We start from the raw sequence: 16,169 nt of genomic DNA on the forward strand, positions 1-16,169 counted from the left end.
GAACAGGACCTCACCCCTGACCCGGAGAAGGCATTCTACCTTTTTCTGAATCAAGACCATGGTCTCAGATTTAGAGGAGCTGATTCTCATCCCAGCTGCTTCACACTCGGCTGCAAACTGCTCCAGCGAAAGCTGAAGATCACGTTCTGATGAAGCCAACAGGATCACATCATCTGCAAAAAGCAGAGACCTGATCCTCAGGCCACCAAAACGGATGCCCTCCACACCTTGGCTGCGCCTAGAAATCCTGTCCATAAAGGTCATGAACAGAATCGGTGACAAAGGGCCGCCTTGGCAGAGTCCAACTCTCACTGGGAACGAGCACTCTCAAGGATTCCCCTAAGGGTATAGAGGGTAAGGGTATAGAGCTGGTCCAGTGTTCCACAGCCAGGACGAAAACCACATTGCTCCTCCTCAATCTGAGGTTTACTCCAAGTCTTCATTGCCTCACGGAGTCAAATGCTGCATAATAGGTTGATTTATATGAACATTAGTTAGATTTAAGCGTTTCTTCCTCAATATGGTACACTAAAGTCTTTTTTAAGGTAATAAAATATAAAGCTTCTGAATTACAAGACAAAAGCTGGCATTTTTTAAGATAATAAACACTATTTTGGATTCGTACAAGTAAAAACACAGATATTTTGGGCCAAAATACCAAACACTGCTGTCTATTTTCTCTGCTTATTTGCTTTTCTCTAATTAAATCTATCACAAACGTCTCCCTGGGCAATATTTTGAGTATCAGACAAATAATCTCAGCGGAATGCTGGTTTTACCTCCACGGGGAAAGCTTGTGGTTATTATTTTTCTTTAACTTAATACAAATTTGCAAAAGAAAAAGCTTCATGTTCCTGCAACCATGAGGTAACCCACACCACCACGTAGAGCTGTGGGATTTGCTCCTTGCACAGTAGAGAAACATCAGGTGTACATGTGATATGCAGAGCTGTGGTGTCTTAAAATGCTGAAAATGTTCGGTGCAGCTTTACTGGGTTCTTTTTTTATTTTATTTTTTTCTATCAACGAAAAAGCTTTACTCTGGCGCTTTCAAGCCATCAATCATAAATCACCATAATGGCTTGGAATGTGAAACGTATTTTGCTCCTAGGGAAATCACTCCTTTTTCCCCTTTAAAGGCTGCATCAGCCTCCCTCCTCACTTCCTCGTGTATTTTTTGCTTGCATGTACCAAAAATCTGAGGTTCAGTTGTTGTGTTGTTTTCCCGTGCTGCTCTGAGTGTTGGTTTAACCTCAGTGAAAAAGGCCCAAGTCTGTTTTCTTAAGATCTTTGTCAGGCCTTTGGCTCACATCTTGCAAAGACAAAAAAAAAGAGAAAAGTCAGGATAAATGAGGTTGAAGAGATGAAGAAAGTGCTGTGACAGTGTTGGGGGAGGGGCTGGGAGAAACACATACAAATTATGAAGTGAAGAGAAGGGAAGGACAGGTTTGGAGACTTAAGTTTACTGCAAACACTGAGTGAGCTGCTGCTGACATTGTGACAGTCCTAACAGGCTGCAGAGACGTGATGCAGAAATATGCAGTGATGGAGACAGAAACGTAGGAGACCGTGGACGACAGAGGCATGGAGCGCGTTAGGGAGTGAAGATTGAAGTATCCTAACAATCGCTCACTCATCCGCCCTCCTGTTTCCCTCTGTTCTCCCACCGGGCGGGTGCCATCCGCATGACCTTCCAACTCCGTCATCGTAACCTTTGCACGTAATTCACACAAATAAATAACTAATACATCTACCACACCCTGCAATGGATTAGGTGGTGACATCAAACCAGTGCACAGCTGAATGGCCCATTCATGCTCAGAGTGTGAGATCATGAATAAACGGTTCACGGTGCTTCATCACTCTTCATCAGGAGGAGCAGCACGGCGTGGTGTCAAAAGATTAATGTTTTAATTCCTGCTGTGGCTGAAGCCGTGAAACTGAACTTATAATGATCCAGGTCCATTAAAGCACTCCAACCATTACCTTAAACAGGCCTAAAAAAAAAAATCAATGGCATTTTTTTCACAATCCTACCTGCCAAGCAAAAGAAATAAAATCCAATATGTTCAATTACAGTTTTTCTCGGTTGCTTTGGTGCATTTCCAACAACAGACTTGATCTCTGCACCACTACTAAGGCTCTTCTTAAAACAATTAGTGCAAACTGCAAAACATGGTGGATAACTTGCAAAGGTGAGTCACTTCATCAAAAAGAAAAGTCAGTTGCTCAAAATAAGTAGTCAATGCTTCAAAAGCAAGTCTCTTAATCAAAACAAATATATTCATCAAAAGCAAGTACTTATATCAATCAAAGTGTCAGCGATGTCACAATTACAAGTCATTCCACCAGCACCTTTGGTCACCAAATCAAATGGTGTGAACATGTTGTCATTGTGACAGATTTCTTTGTAGGTGCTTCCCAATGACATGCCAAGTCTGGACAGCACGCATGGCATGTTGAAAACCATAAATTGTAGAGGAAAATCAAGACACTTCATATGCACTCTTGATAATATTTAATTGAAACTGTTCACAGCATTGTGCAACTGGGGGAATACAGTAAAACAAACATTTTACAGCAAACATAAACTCACTTAGACAGTAAACCTTACTGCAGTAGTTATGAAACAAAAACAAAACCTGGACAGACACTGCTGCATATCAATCATGGATATCTAGACGCTCCCGTCTGTCTGCCCACATGTTTTCATCAAAATCACAGCGAATGTCTGCTCTATCGATGCATCGGGGAAAGTATCTTCTGGAGTGTCGAATCCACCCTCTGCAGGACTCTGCTGTGATGTCATCACAAGCTGCATCCATAGCTGCTAGCAGGGTCATTTGGGTATGTGGATGCCTGTCATATACCTTCCACCTCCAGGAAGAGAAAAACTCCTCAATTGGATTTAGGAATGGAGTGTAAGGAGGAAGAAACTCCATAAGCATCCTGCCGTGTGCTGCCAACCACTGCCTGACTACAGCAGAGTGATGGAAGCCTTGTTCACACCGAATGTGGGATGGAGGCGGTTCGGTTTCCGTATGGCTTCCAGGCAGACTGCCAATCCCTTGGAACAGTCCACCTGGTCTGAACTAGGATGTTTAATATTATCTGTCCACCATTAATATCGAGCAAAATTTCATGTTGGAAAATATCAGTATGGGTTTTCAGTCGTTTGTTTAACCCAACTTTTACTTACCATACACGTTATACATCAAACTCATCAGCTCCTTCTCTTCTCTCTCAAACTGTCTAAATCTAACAAGTCTGAACTCTACATATTAGATATTTTAGTTTATTTGGCATAACTTGTGAAGTAGAAATTAGCCCTGTGTGGCGAACGTACGCTGTCCTAGCAGCACATATGTAGCTAGACAGCTAACAAGCAGCTAAAACAACAATCCTCCTCCAGGGCTTGCTCTCCTTATATGGAGATATCTATGAATGTTTTATCACAGGAACTGCAATATAAAGAAACATAAAAAAAATAGAAAACTAGCTAAAACACATCTTAGTGGAGAATCTAGGCATGTATGAGAGCAGATATGTGATGTGAACCTTAAAGGTTTTAGTTTTTCTTTTTATTTATGAGAGGAGAATGCTGTATTAACCTGTATTTGTTCATATTGGTATCGGAAATTAAGAGTCAGACAATATCGGATATGGAAAAAGCCAATATTGAGCATCCAAAGTCTGAACCTCAGGCTTTGTCAACTCTTATGGGCTCGACACACAGGAGGCGACATCGCCTCTCCTCCATTCATTTTCAATGAGACATGCGCGACAAAGTGATAATCGCGGGTCTCCCTCCTACCAAGCAAAACGCGAAAAACGTGCGTGTGAAATGTTGCGCTCGTGCACGTGTCATGCACAGGTGACCCAGCTACGCAATCCCAGAAAGTCGAAACATTTTCAACTTTTCATCGCTGTCGCTCGGACGAGGACCAATCAACAGAGGTTTCATTCACACTGACCAATGAGCGGACAGGATGCTCCGTACATCTCCGAGCAAACATGGAGGAGAAGTTGATTATCATTATGTTTTATAACTTTTTTAACTCTGAACCGCTTAAATAACCTTAATTCCCTCCAACCTGACACAGCCAAGCAAAACTACGGAAGTTTCGATTTCGCCATGGAACAGAACGCGTAGACGGCTTTGCCGCTGGCGCGGATCGCCTCCCGTGTGTCAGGTAATAAAAGCGACAGCGACAAATTTCGCTAATCGCGGTCGTTTGTCGCCTCCCGTGTGTCGAGCCCATTATGGTTTTTATCAACCTGAGCTGGTACAGTCAAGTCAATATCTATCCTTCCCTGTTTAGATTTTATTAGAGACATTTTTAATAAATGTAATTGGGAGCTTGTCAAATATGTAAACACTGTTTTTGTGTTCATCACTTTAAAAATAAAGAGAAAACAACCTCACATCCTTTCAATATTCGACATTTGCTAAAACATTTGTTAATAATTTGACGGTTTAACTGGTTGCCCGGTGTGTATGGATACTTGCCTTTGAGTCACATGGCACCAAACAAAGTCTGACAACTCCACACGCTCTTGAGGAAACACTTAGAAGTTGTGGTGAAATTAGAATTCTTTTCGGGGAACATTGCATTCTTTAACCCCTTTGCTTAGCTGAATAATTGCTTTTCATTGCAATCTGGAGACAAGTTTATTTTTCTAACATTTAAAATAGATTAGCGGTGCTATTTATAACAATATAAACAAGATGAAAGGATGCAGTTAGACCAAAATGGAAATCATTCAATTCAGTTCACTAATGAACAGAATAAAATGAAACCTTGTTTTGTTTCATTTAAAAAGCAGACAGGTAGCTTGGTGTGTTTTCCCGTCATGCACGCTGTTTCCCTTCTCCTCTAGGCAACGCCAGGGAGGCACAAACGAGTACCAGGCTCACACTGACCCAGCTGGCTCCTTTCTCCTGTCAGTTTTCCGCTGCCTGACGCCACAGTAAAAAAAAAAAGAAAGTAAAACTTCACTAAAAATAGCAATTCTGAGTCCAGGAGCCAAAAAGCTTAGGTGACTGTTTTTCCTCTTGTTAGTCAAGAAAGTTGTACAGGGAAACTGTAGCTCCTAATTGGGACTGGATGTTATTTTAAAAAAATTGGGAAATTTTACATTTATTTTTTTTAAAGTTGAGGGTAAAGAATTCTGTTACTTTAAACCAAATGAATTCTCCACTATTAGCAAAAGATGGTTAAACTTTAAAATTGGGGTTCATCGTTTAGAAATTTTAACTTAAAAAAGTCTTAATTGCGACTATCTGACCCTGTTTTGCGGTATAAAGCAGGTCATCTTTCATAATTTATATTTCCCCTACGTCCCGCCCCTGGCCTATACAAATCATTTATGCGAGCCTAGAGTGTTGACCAATTGATTTGCCTATCCACATGATGGAGCGTCCCATTTGCCAGAATGCACTACGGAGTGAAGCCAGAAGAAGTCGAAGGTTTACAATGGAGCATCCAAAAACAAGTACTGAAGTTACTTGCTTCATAAACAGGGGGGTGATGAATTTGATTATTTTTTGCACATTTTGTCCCCCTATGAGGTGATAGTTCGATGCACCACTTGTTAAAGAGAGACTGCACACCATCAGAAAACATAACTCCACCCCTAGTCAAGATTTGAAAAATGCCATGAAAGTGGGCGTTGCCAGGAGTCATGGAGTGGCATGGCCAAGAGTGGGGAATTTCCTTCCTGGGAGGGAGGGGGAGTGGGAGGAGACTGTACCAATGACATGACATTGTTCCAGCCCCAGTCGATCACAGATTTAAAATGCAGTAGCCACAGTTCAACCCACAGGGGGCAGCACTAAGACGTTCTTAGACCTAGAATCTAGATTTAATCAAGTTTACACAAACATATCAAAAATGCACAGAAACAGAAAGATTGCATTTGTTAAGACCCAATTATACAGTTCATATGCAAAAAAAATAAAATAAAATAAAGTTACTTAGGAGTTTGGTTACTCTTTAAAGAACACAAGACACATGCACAACGCTTCTCAACTCCAGTGTGAAACTTTTCTCCACCAGCAGAGATAACATCCAGTGAACAGCATGAAAATGGATCTTGGCACCAAACAAACTGCTGTGAGTCTGTGAATGTGACAGATTGTCGGGCTGTAAGTGATCATGGTATGTGTGTGCATATGTGTGTTTGGGGGGGGGGGTTCGATCTTGGAGCAAATATCGGATTTAGCCAGCTTTTTTTGTATTTCTTGGAGTTTGCTCAAAACCCATTCTGGGTAAATCTGAATTACATCATAGAAGTTTTAAAATTTATTTCATTATTCCTATCTCACCTTGCATTGAATCATTTAATTGTCCAATTAAAAAGAAACAACAACCCAGAAATGACATTTCCTGATGTTTTTGTAACTGCATCCACTTCAGTTGTGGTATAAAATATCGTGTGAGGGCGGATTTATGACCATGCATTACAGCATGCAGAACATGTTACAATACTTTTAGCTCTACGTTCTGAGGCACTCATGAAATAAATGTCACACCTCCCAAGTTTTGGGACCAGTAAATCTGTAGACTGTTGTATAATCCAATGTTATAAATATCTGAGTCTTTCTGAGCCACGGGATGAATCGTACTAAAGCAAACATGTTCACCTATTTTACATTAAAATGTCAATTAAATATTATTAAAATATAGAGCAAATATGCTTGTTTTAACTTGGATGTAATCTTAATTTTAAAATAAAAAATGTTTTAACAAAGCTTTTCTTCATGTTGATGTATTTCTGCATTTAAATGCTTTTCAGTGTGAATTCATGTCCATGATTAATCATTTAATACCAAATTCCTGAATGAAACAGCACCAAACTAATTGTCCTAGGGGGTAAATCTTAAAAAATGTTTGCAGTTATGATTCCCAAACAGAACAGCTGCTGACTCAACAGAGCAACTGGAAGCCTCTTGCAATGGGATTTAATGGAATGTCACATTTGTGGATAAAAAGATTTATCTCAGTGCTTGTTCTCCAAAGTGTTTACTTCTGTTTCAAATGATTTGGGCATGAATTTATTCTTGGTCTCTTTTCATGTAAATAAGTCTTTGTGATAATCACCATTTGTGCATTTTCCATCTAATTTGAAAGAATAAATAAAAAAAAGGCTTCTGCAGGACTAAAGGACAAGCCAATGAGATAATTCAGTCACTAAGTGTGTTAGTGCAGGGACAGTTCACGTGTTTTGAAATAACATTCAGTGCTAAAGGTTACAAAAAAATAAATAATACCTGCTGTTTACAGCTTTTTATAATAGTAATAACAATAATAATACATTTTATTTCAAGCGCCTTTCAAGGCTCTCAAGGTCACTTTACAAGTGCAGGTACATACAAGAAGAAAAAAAACACCAATACGAATAAATACATAAAATAATTAAGATTAAAAAAGGAGCTAAGACTAGATAAAAATGTAGGAATGGAGGATTTCGGTTGCTAGGCAAGAAATGGATAGAAGAAGGAGTCTAGTTATGGTGGATAAACCAAGCGGAACATATGAGTTTTGAGTTGGGACTTAAAACTTGAGAATGAGTTGATATTGCGGATGTCAGACGGGAGAGTGTTCTAGAGTTCATGGGCTGAGTAACTGAAGGCTCTGGCTCCAGTGTTACTGAGGGGAATACGGGGAACAGATTAGGAAACGGAGGATGATGAACAAAGCAAGCGAGTCACGACATGGATGAGATTAGAAATATATTGAGGAGCGAGATTGTGGATGGCTTTGAAAGTGTACAAAAGAATTTTAAAGTCAATTCGGTTTTTAACAGGGAGCCAGTGAAGATGGTGCAAGGCAGGAGAAATGTGATCGTAGATGGAGGTCTTAATGATTATATGGGCGGCGGAATTCTGGACCAGCTGAAGTTTATGGAGTGACTTCAGGGGGAGACCAGAGAGGAGGGCATTACGGTAGTCGATGCGGCTGGTTACAAGACTGTGAATCAAAATAGCAGCAGAGTGTTGGCTGAGGGAGGGGCAGAGTCGATTAATATTGCGGAGATGGAAGTAAGCAGTTTTTGTAATACATTTGATGTGAGGTATGAATGATAATGTGTTATCCAAAATGACGCCCAAGCTCTTGGCTTAAATGGTAGGGGAAAGTGTGGTGTTATCAAAGCTACGTGAGAATGAACTGATCTTGGAGAGGGAGAACTTGGTGCCGGTGAGGAGGATTTCTGACTTATCACTGTTAAGCTGAAGGAAGGTGGAAGAGAACCAGGATTTAACTTCAGAGAGACAACTGAGAAGAGAGGAAATAGGTAGCGGAGTTTTGGGTTTGGTAGAGAAATACAGCTGGGTATCATCGGCGTAGCAGTGGAAATTGATGTTGAATTTACAGAAAATTTTGCAGAGTGGAAGTAAGTAAATTATGAAGAGAAGGGGGCCTAAGACTGAGCCTTGAGGAACACCAGATGTGACAGGGGAGGGGTTAGAATGGAAGATGCGTAGTTGGAAAAATTGCGATCTGATAGATATGATTTGAACCAGGTTAGGGGAGTTTTGGAAATGCCGATTGCAGAGAGCCTATGGATTAAGACTGGATGTGAAATGGTGTCAAATGCTGCGCTAAGATCAAGTAGGATGAGAATGGAGATTTGGCCAGAATCAGTGGCTAGAAGGAGATCGTTAGTGATTTTTATCAGAGCTGTCTCAGTGCTATGGTGAGGGCAAAAACCGAACTGGAAGACTTCATAGAGATAATTTCGGGATAAATGAGAATGAAGTTGGTTGGCGACAACTTTCTCAAGAATTTTGGAAATGAATGGTAGGTTGGAGATGGGGCGGAGGTTATTGAAATTGTTAGGATCTGAACCAGGTTTTTTGAGAAATGGAGTGACAGCTGCGGTTTTAAAGGCTGAGGGTATGATTCCGGTCTGGAGAGAGGCGTGGATGATGGAGCAGATGAAGGGTTAGCAAGGATGGGAGGCAAGATTTAACCAGGATGGATGTGAGTGGGTCGAGCTGACAGGTGGAAGGCGTGGATTTGGAAATTGGGTCTGAGATAGTGGAGGCTTCAGGTACAGGGAAATTATTCAGTGAAGGTCAGATCATCAGAAGGAAGTGAGTGGATGTTGGTTAGACTAAGACTGGTGGATTTTGTATATTTTCTGGTTAAAGAAGGAAAGAATGCTGTTGCAGGTGTCAGTAGAATAAAAGTGTGTGTGTGTGGGGGGGGGGGGGGGGGACTGAAAGATTTTGTGGAGGAGAGAAAAAAAGAATTTTAGAATTTCCACTGTTGAAGTAGATGAGACCGGAGTAGTAAGCTGACTTAGTATAGGTGATAGAATCCTTGTAGCGGGCTAAGTGGACAGTGTGCATGTCTTTGTGAACTGAAAGTCCCGTACTCCTGTAGAGACGCTCCAGCCGTCGGCCTTCAGTTTTCAAAGTCCTAAGATCAGGGGTGAACCGGGGGCAGAGGTAGAGAAACTGACAGAACGGGTTTTAATGGAGCCAAGGTGTCAAGGATGTTATGTAGATTGGAGTTATAGTGGTCAGTCAGTTCATCTGGACAGGAAAGTATATCAGAAAATCTAAGGGATAAGAGTTGGGACGAGAGAGTGTCCAGATTAATGTCCTTAATTTTCCTAAAATGGGTAAGACGGGTAGTTCTGGTATGACAGAGAGGGAGTTGAACAGAAAAGGAAAGAAAGAAGTGACCAGATAAATGGAGATCAGTAACTGAGTAGTTGAGCGGAGTGAGACCAGAACAGCAGATTAATTCCAGAGTATGTCCTTTGGTATGGGTCGGTGTGTCAATGTGTTCGAGAAGTCCATGGCTGAGGAGGCAAGAAGAAAAGTCTTTGGTGATGGGGAGAGTGTCATTGTCCATTTGGATATTGAAGTCTCCCAGCAACATTAATTTGGAAGATAGAGTGGAGAGATGGGCGAGTAGAGAAGCAAACTGGGACAGAAAGTCAGGATGGGGTTTAGGCGGATGGTAAATAATGGCAATAATGGTGGAAGTTGGTCCAGGAAGCTGAAACGCCAGGCATTCCATAGAGCTGAGCGCAGGAACAGGCACGGGGAGGACTTTCCAAGTCTCACGTTGTATGACCGTGAGACCGCCTCCTCGTGATCCGCGGGATTTAGAAGTGTAAACATAGCCTGGTGGAGTAGCGTCGTTCATTGAGGAGAAGTCCAAACAGAGAAAATCCAGATTATTGTCAGAGAGGAGATCGTGGATATGATGGCCTTTGTTCGTCAGGGAGCGGATCTTGAGCAGGCCAAAGTTGGAGGCGAAGGAGGGCTGCAGGCCAGCTGGGTAGGCTAATGCAGAGTGGTCGACGCGGCAGGGAGGCCTCCTTGGAGGGCGACGGGTTGCAGACCAGCACGACTGAGGAGGATTATTACCATTGAGGTTGTGACTTCTGCGCGTGCCCCAGTGTATGTACCTCTGCCGGGGAGGGAGGACAATGTCAGGATACCGAAGCAATCCAGGAGGTGGAGGCCCAGCGTGGGAGGCCCGGAGTCGGAAGAACTCAGTGGTCACGTATTAATACAGGCCAGTCACCGGACGAAAACAGTCAGGAAGGAGGGCAAAGAGGAGGACATACAGAGCGGTGATCTTGATGGCCCACATTACGGTTGGCTCGATCCAGCAGACGGTTGGAGTCTGGGTGTACAGCAGGTAGGCTGATCACTGTGTCTCCAGGGTCCGCGGGTGTGGGCGGTAGAGCAGGCGGCAGAGCTACAACGTGAAAAGGTTGTAAAATCAATGTTAAAAGCCAGATAGTCCAGGTGGTAGAGTCGTAGGGTCGGTCCTGACACAGAAGATTTATTGTGGACTCAAAACATCTAGGAGCCAGGACGATCAAAGCTCAAAGGGTCCGGTGAGCAGCGGCAGCCATTCGCGCCTGCATCCGCTCCCGCAGATTTAAAACCGCATATTTTTGTATGGCCTCAGTTTGAAGAAACAACTTTTTTGTGTTTGTATGGATGAGCTAACAGCTAGCACAAACAGGCTGTCTTGTTATTTAAAAGCATCTCTAAATTTAAAACTATTTTATAAATCTTAATGTTCCATTTCTAGGAATGAGAAGTGAGCCATATCACAGCTGAGCTAGACGGCAGTTTTTGGAGTCTTATTTCCACATCTTGCCTCAGACTGGATAACAGAAGCGTGACTCTACCACTAGTTTGCTACATGGATGTTTTATCTCCACAAATAACACTGTAGCTTGGAGAACCTTCTGCAGTGGGGTGGTGTAATGCTAACGTTAATCTACTAGTAGTCGAGACATTCTCTGCTGTTATGTGCGCTAAAACAACAACAGCTTTCCCAGTCTTGAGTCAAGATGGGTGAGTCCATGAATGTTAGGAGACTATTTTCATGTTCAGCCTGCATGAAAAACTCTTAAGTGACTGATTATAATCAGAAATAATAATTTAAATAATGGATTTTCAGTGATCCATACCTTTAAAGTCTGCCTGGAATTGTTAGCTAAACAGCAAACACATCAGAAAACTCTCACAGCAAATAACCTCAATTTTCTTTTTAAATAACCACAAACGGCAACACTCATGTGTAAAGGTTTAGAAAATAGTGTTTAACTTTAGTTTTTTCGGACATCAGAGTTGTTTAAAGACGACAGCTAGTTTGGTCTTTTCCCCATCGTGACTAGCCGTTAGCTTGTCAGTCTAGTCAGAATGAGTCTGTTTCTAAAAACTATGTTGTTCATTCAAAGAGATTTTTTTTACTGTAATTAACACCTTAACTGTTCATGTGTTTCCACTTTAGATAAACAATTGAATTGAGGTTTGTATTCATTGTTAACTATCTCGTCCTCCTTTTCAGTTTTAAATAGATTTTTTACCCACTTGGGGGTTTCAGGAGCATTCCCTTTGAGTCTCCAAAGTTCTAATAAAATGATTTGATATTTTAAAGGTTTTTGGCTGCTCAAACTTTAGAACTGAATGCAAATATGAAGAATGATGTGCATCACTACTGCATGGGTCTTTTAGGTTTAAATGATTTGCTGGTAAGAAATGAATAGGATTGAGTGTCTTGCAGGTTTCTGCAGACAGACACAGATCTGCTGTAACAAGGGTTTCATATTTGGCTGACTGGTTCTTTTGGGGTCAGAGTTTTACTCCTGACTGATTTGTTCTGTATTTTGTAAGCAGAAAATCTTGTCTTGTGGGGAACTATAGGAGCCAAATCTGGGCCAATTTCAGCTGCAGGACAATATGTCACACTGAGAGGTAGCTGTAAAGTATGGTTTGTGTGTGTGTGTGTGTGTGTGTGTGTGTGTGTGTGTGTGTGTGTGTGTGTGTGTGTGTGTGTGTGTGTGTGCGTGCGTGCGTGCGTGCGTGCGTGCGTGCGTGCGCGTGTGCGTGTGCAGTGTTGTTGAAGGTGTAGGTCACTACGGATGTCTTGGGACAGCAGGCAGTAAATTCAACAATATCTGAAGGTGAATGGGGAGACCAGAATAGCAAGTTTTGTGTTCTGTGGCTTGGTGTCTCTGGGGCTTAGGCCGTTTGTTTTCATTGCAAATTCTCTAAGAGCTTCAGTTGCATGTACAGCATGAGGTAATTTTGTATATTCAACACGGTTGTCTTTGTAATTTTTCTTGATGAGTTGCTTAGCTCACTAATTATTCAGTCTTTGGATCTTTTCTTTGTAAAATTCATGTGTCCATTGAACTTGAGTTCATAGATCAAGTCTGGTGAAATGCAAAAACAGCCCGGTAAACTTCCACAATAAAGTAATGAAGTGCTTGACCTCAACTCTGGTGCATAAAAGAATGGCAACCAGCACCTCCCCCCTAAATGTCCAGACACTTTTCCTGCAGCAGTTATCTTCCAGATGGTAAGGGGTGAAATGGAGGCACACATCTACACCTCTTGAACCATGTCTGCTGAATTTAACCAGGGACTTGCAAACTGACCCAAACCAGAGCCCCCATATTCCCATATGATATTGCAGCTACAAACTTTAACCCAGGTTTGGTCTTCTGATCTAACTCCTGCTGATAGCTCTCCATTGTTGACAGTCCCAAGGGAAGATTTGCAGCTGCAGCAAATTAAAGAAAAAAAACCTCTGCTATACCAGTCTAGCAGCAGCTGAGGCAGAGAAGTGAGGCTAGAAGGTGAAGGTACACCCAGTAGAGGTTGACTGCAGGGGGGTTGTGGCCATTTCTAACTCAAGGCTGCTGAAATAAGTGGGAGTAACCCCTTCTTTCCACCGGAGCCGTCAGCAGCACGTTACTGCAGCAGCACGTCTTGCTCGCGTAAGCTGCTGCTTGGCCTTTCCCACGAGACACGAAGCAGCAGGGGAGCAGCTGTCACCGACAGTGCACGAAGTCACACGAGTGACTTCATCAGTAAACACAACAAGCAGGAGAAAACTACAACATGGCTCCAAAAGGTTTGTGTTTTATGTTGTCCGTTTTATAATCGCCAATACGGACCTGAAAAACAAAGGAAACCGCTAGCTAGGTGATAACTTCTCACGGGGCCGCACAGTTAGTAACTTTTTTTAAAGTAAACCAGCCGGAAGGCAGTACGTTTCTTTATTCTGAAAATTTGGGGAGCTTCGCTCCGTTTCCGCGTCCGATTTCCTGTCTTTCCTTCCCCAAAAATGTCGAACTTGACCCGTTTCAGAGGCGTCGCGCGTAGAAAATAGAACCGGCGCGTAAGGGCCGCAACATGCTGCTCCTGAGATGCGGCTGACTCCCGCTGCTGACGGCTCCGGTGGAAAAGGTTCTGTTGACCACAGTGGTTCCTATCAGCAGCTATGACGTGCTGCTGCAGTAATGTGCTGCTGACGGCTCCGGTGGAAAGAAGGGGTAAGAAGTAATACCCTGAGGAGGGCAATTAGGGAGCCGTCAGGTGTTGAAGGACAAAGCAGCCACTGGCTGTGGCTGGAACTAAAGAAGACCTAGCGGGCTGCTAATTGACCACCTAAGAACCAGAGGACACACACCTAGATCTGATCAGTCAGTCAGGGGCCTGCCTCAGCTCAGTCAGTGCATTTACACGTGCATCTAAGTTAATCTAGATCTATCTAAAGTAATAAATTTGAAGCCTTCATCCTAGTTTACATGTACGTTAGAAAACCCAAGTTTCAAATTAAGTTTGTTCCACTCCGGTACGGTAGGAGGCGACACGCATCCTTTCATGTTGGCATTTTCCTGGTTAACTTATAGCAACACATAGTAAACAAACACTGGGTGTTTCTCAATGCTAAGGAACCTTGCCTTGATGTCTTGACCCTGCCCCGGTTGACTAGGAGATACGTCAGCAGGAACCACCAAGACGTGTTCCAATGTTCATGCTATACCGAGGCGCGTGATCTATGTTAGCTGTTTAGCTAGCTAAGCAAAGATACACAAGAGCCTTGGTCAAACATTTCTCAGAATACTAGCGGGTAGTAACTCACTATATGTTTCATTTAACAAATATATAGACAATTTAAAAAGTAAACTTATACGTATAAAATATAACATTATCTCCCGTGACGTTACGTGACCGCTGTGGATACGTGATGCAAGTCTGTTCCATCTAATCATTTCTTTGACCAAGGAAGGACAGTGTCCTTGTAAGTAAGGCACCTGGCCTCGCAAGACATCCCCTCGCAAGGCAAGGCACCTTGATATTGAGAAACACCCACTGGCGAAAGTGAAGCAGATTAAGTTAAAAATATGCACAATGGCTTAAGGAATGGGCAACAACGCTGCGGCACAGCTTATTTGGTACATATTGTAATGTTTGATGGCGTTAAGCATGTTAGTTTGTGGCAATAATATCATCAGAAGGCTGCTTCTGTGGCCTCGTCATTTCTGGAAGTTACCGGTATCAGCCCGACTGACCCGTTTACATGCAGATGAAGCTGGGTTCCTACCACATTATCTGGGTGCTTCGCTTCGCCTTCAGCAAGGCTAACAAATTTATATCCAAATCAACTATGTGAGTCTATTTAGGGCAGAAGTTCAGTTTTCCGATGCGCATGTAAACACACTGAGAGTGTCTTGTGATAAAGGGCAAATAACACTGGGACACACTGATGGTGAATCATTGGCAAAACTTCACTAATGTCACGGCCCGAGTCCTCGTGGGCTGGTATGGAATGGTATATTTCAGTGATTCAGAGGTGAGTTTGATCGCTGGCTGGACTCAAGCCTAAATGCGTTCTGAAGCTACAGTGTCTACTTTTCAAAATCCAGTTAGCATCATCACTCAGTTGTTGCACTGATGTATCAAGGATTGTAACTTCTAAACCTATAAACAAACAAACAGAGTCTGATTTGTCAAAAACGATCAGTAGGAATTTATTTTTTGCTTTGAATACATGTACAGCTTGTTTTCTTTGTTCATTTCGTTTCACGTATTTTGGCCATTTTTTCCTTTGATAAATCACTGGCATTGAATTTCAAATTGAAGCTATGCTACACAGAAGTGTTTATGAATAATACTAAAGTATTTTGTGCTGCTAAGATTCTCAGCATGTGTTGCTTTGGGATATATCAGTGTCGGCTTTGCATGAGTCATCCTGACACTGCACCTACCCTAAATTATTCAGAGCAGCCCAGATTGACTAATGCACATGAAAAGAATGACAATAGCACTTTTCAAGCCCATTGGCTGAAAACTCTGACTATGAGTGGTACAAAAAAAAAAAAAAAAACAAAGGTGCAGATACGTTAAATATGTAAAACCTTGAAAAAATACCTCATCATGTGGCTGACAAAGTTCAAAAAGACTCAGAAATAAAAAACATGGGTCATAAATACTGCACTGGTTTCTTGTACTTTCACGAGGACTCATGCACAGAGGCTTTTGATTCCCATCTGTTTGGCTCATACGCTACATTTTCCACAAGTTAATCCACTTTTTCCTGTGAGAATCTCAGCTTTGTCATAGCATGTTATTTCCACTGAGCTGAGATGATCAATTTCACAGTTAAATGCATCTAAGTTAATGAATGGTGTAATCAAGCTCAGGAAGCACTTTTTCCTCAAAGACACAAAGGTGACCTGCAAATTAGAGTCCCTGAATCACAACGGGAACATATCTTTGTGCATGAAAATAACATTTAGTGTCCATTCTGGATTTCAAATGATCGATGATTTGACAAGAAAAAAAAAGAAAACAATTCAAAACACCAGCATAAACTGACCTGTGCTCAATT

This window comes from Nothobranchius furzeri, chromosome 10, assembly GCF_043380555.1.
Source record: "Nothobranchius furzeri strain GRZ-AD chromosome 10, NfurGRZ-RIMD1, whole genome shotgun sequence".
Lineage (NCBI taxonomy): Eukaryota > Metazoa > Chordata > Actinopteri > Cyprinodontiformes > Nothobranchiidae > Nothobranchius > Nothobranchius furzeri.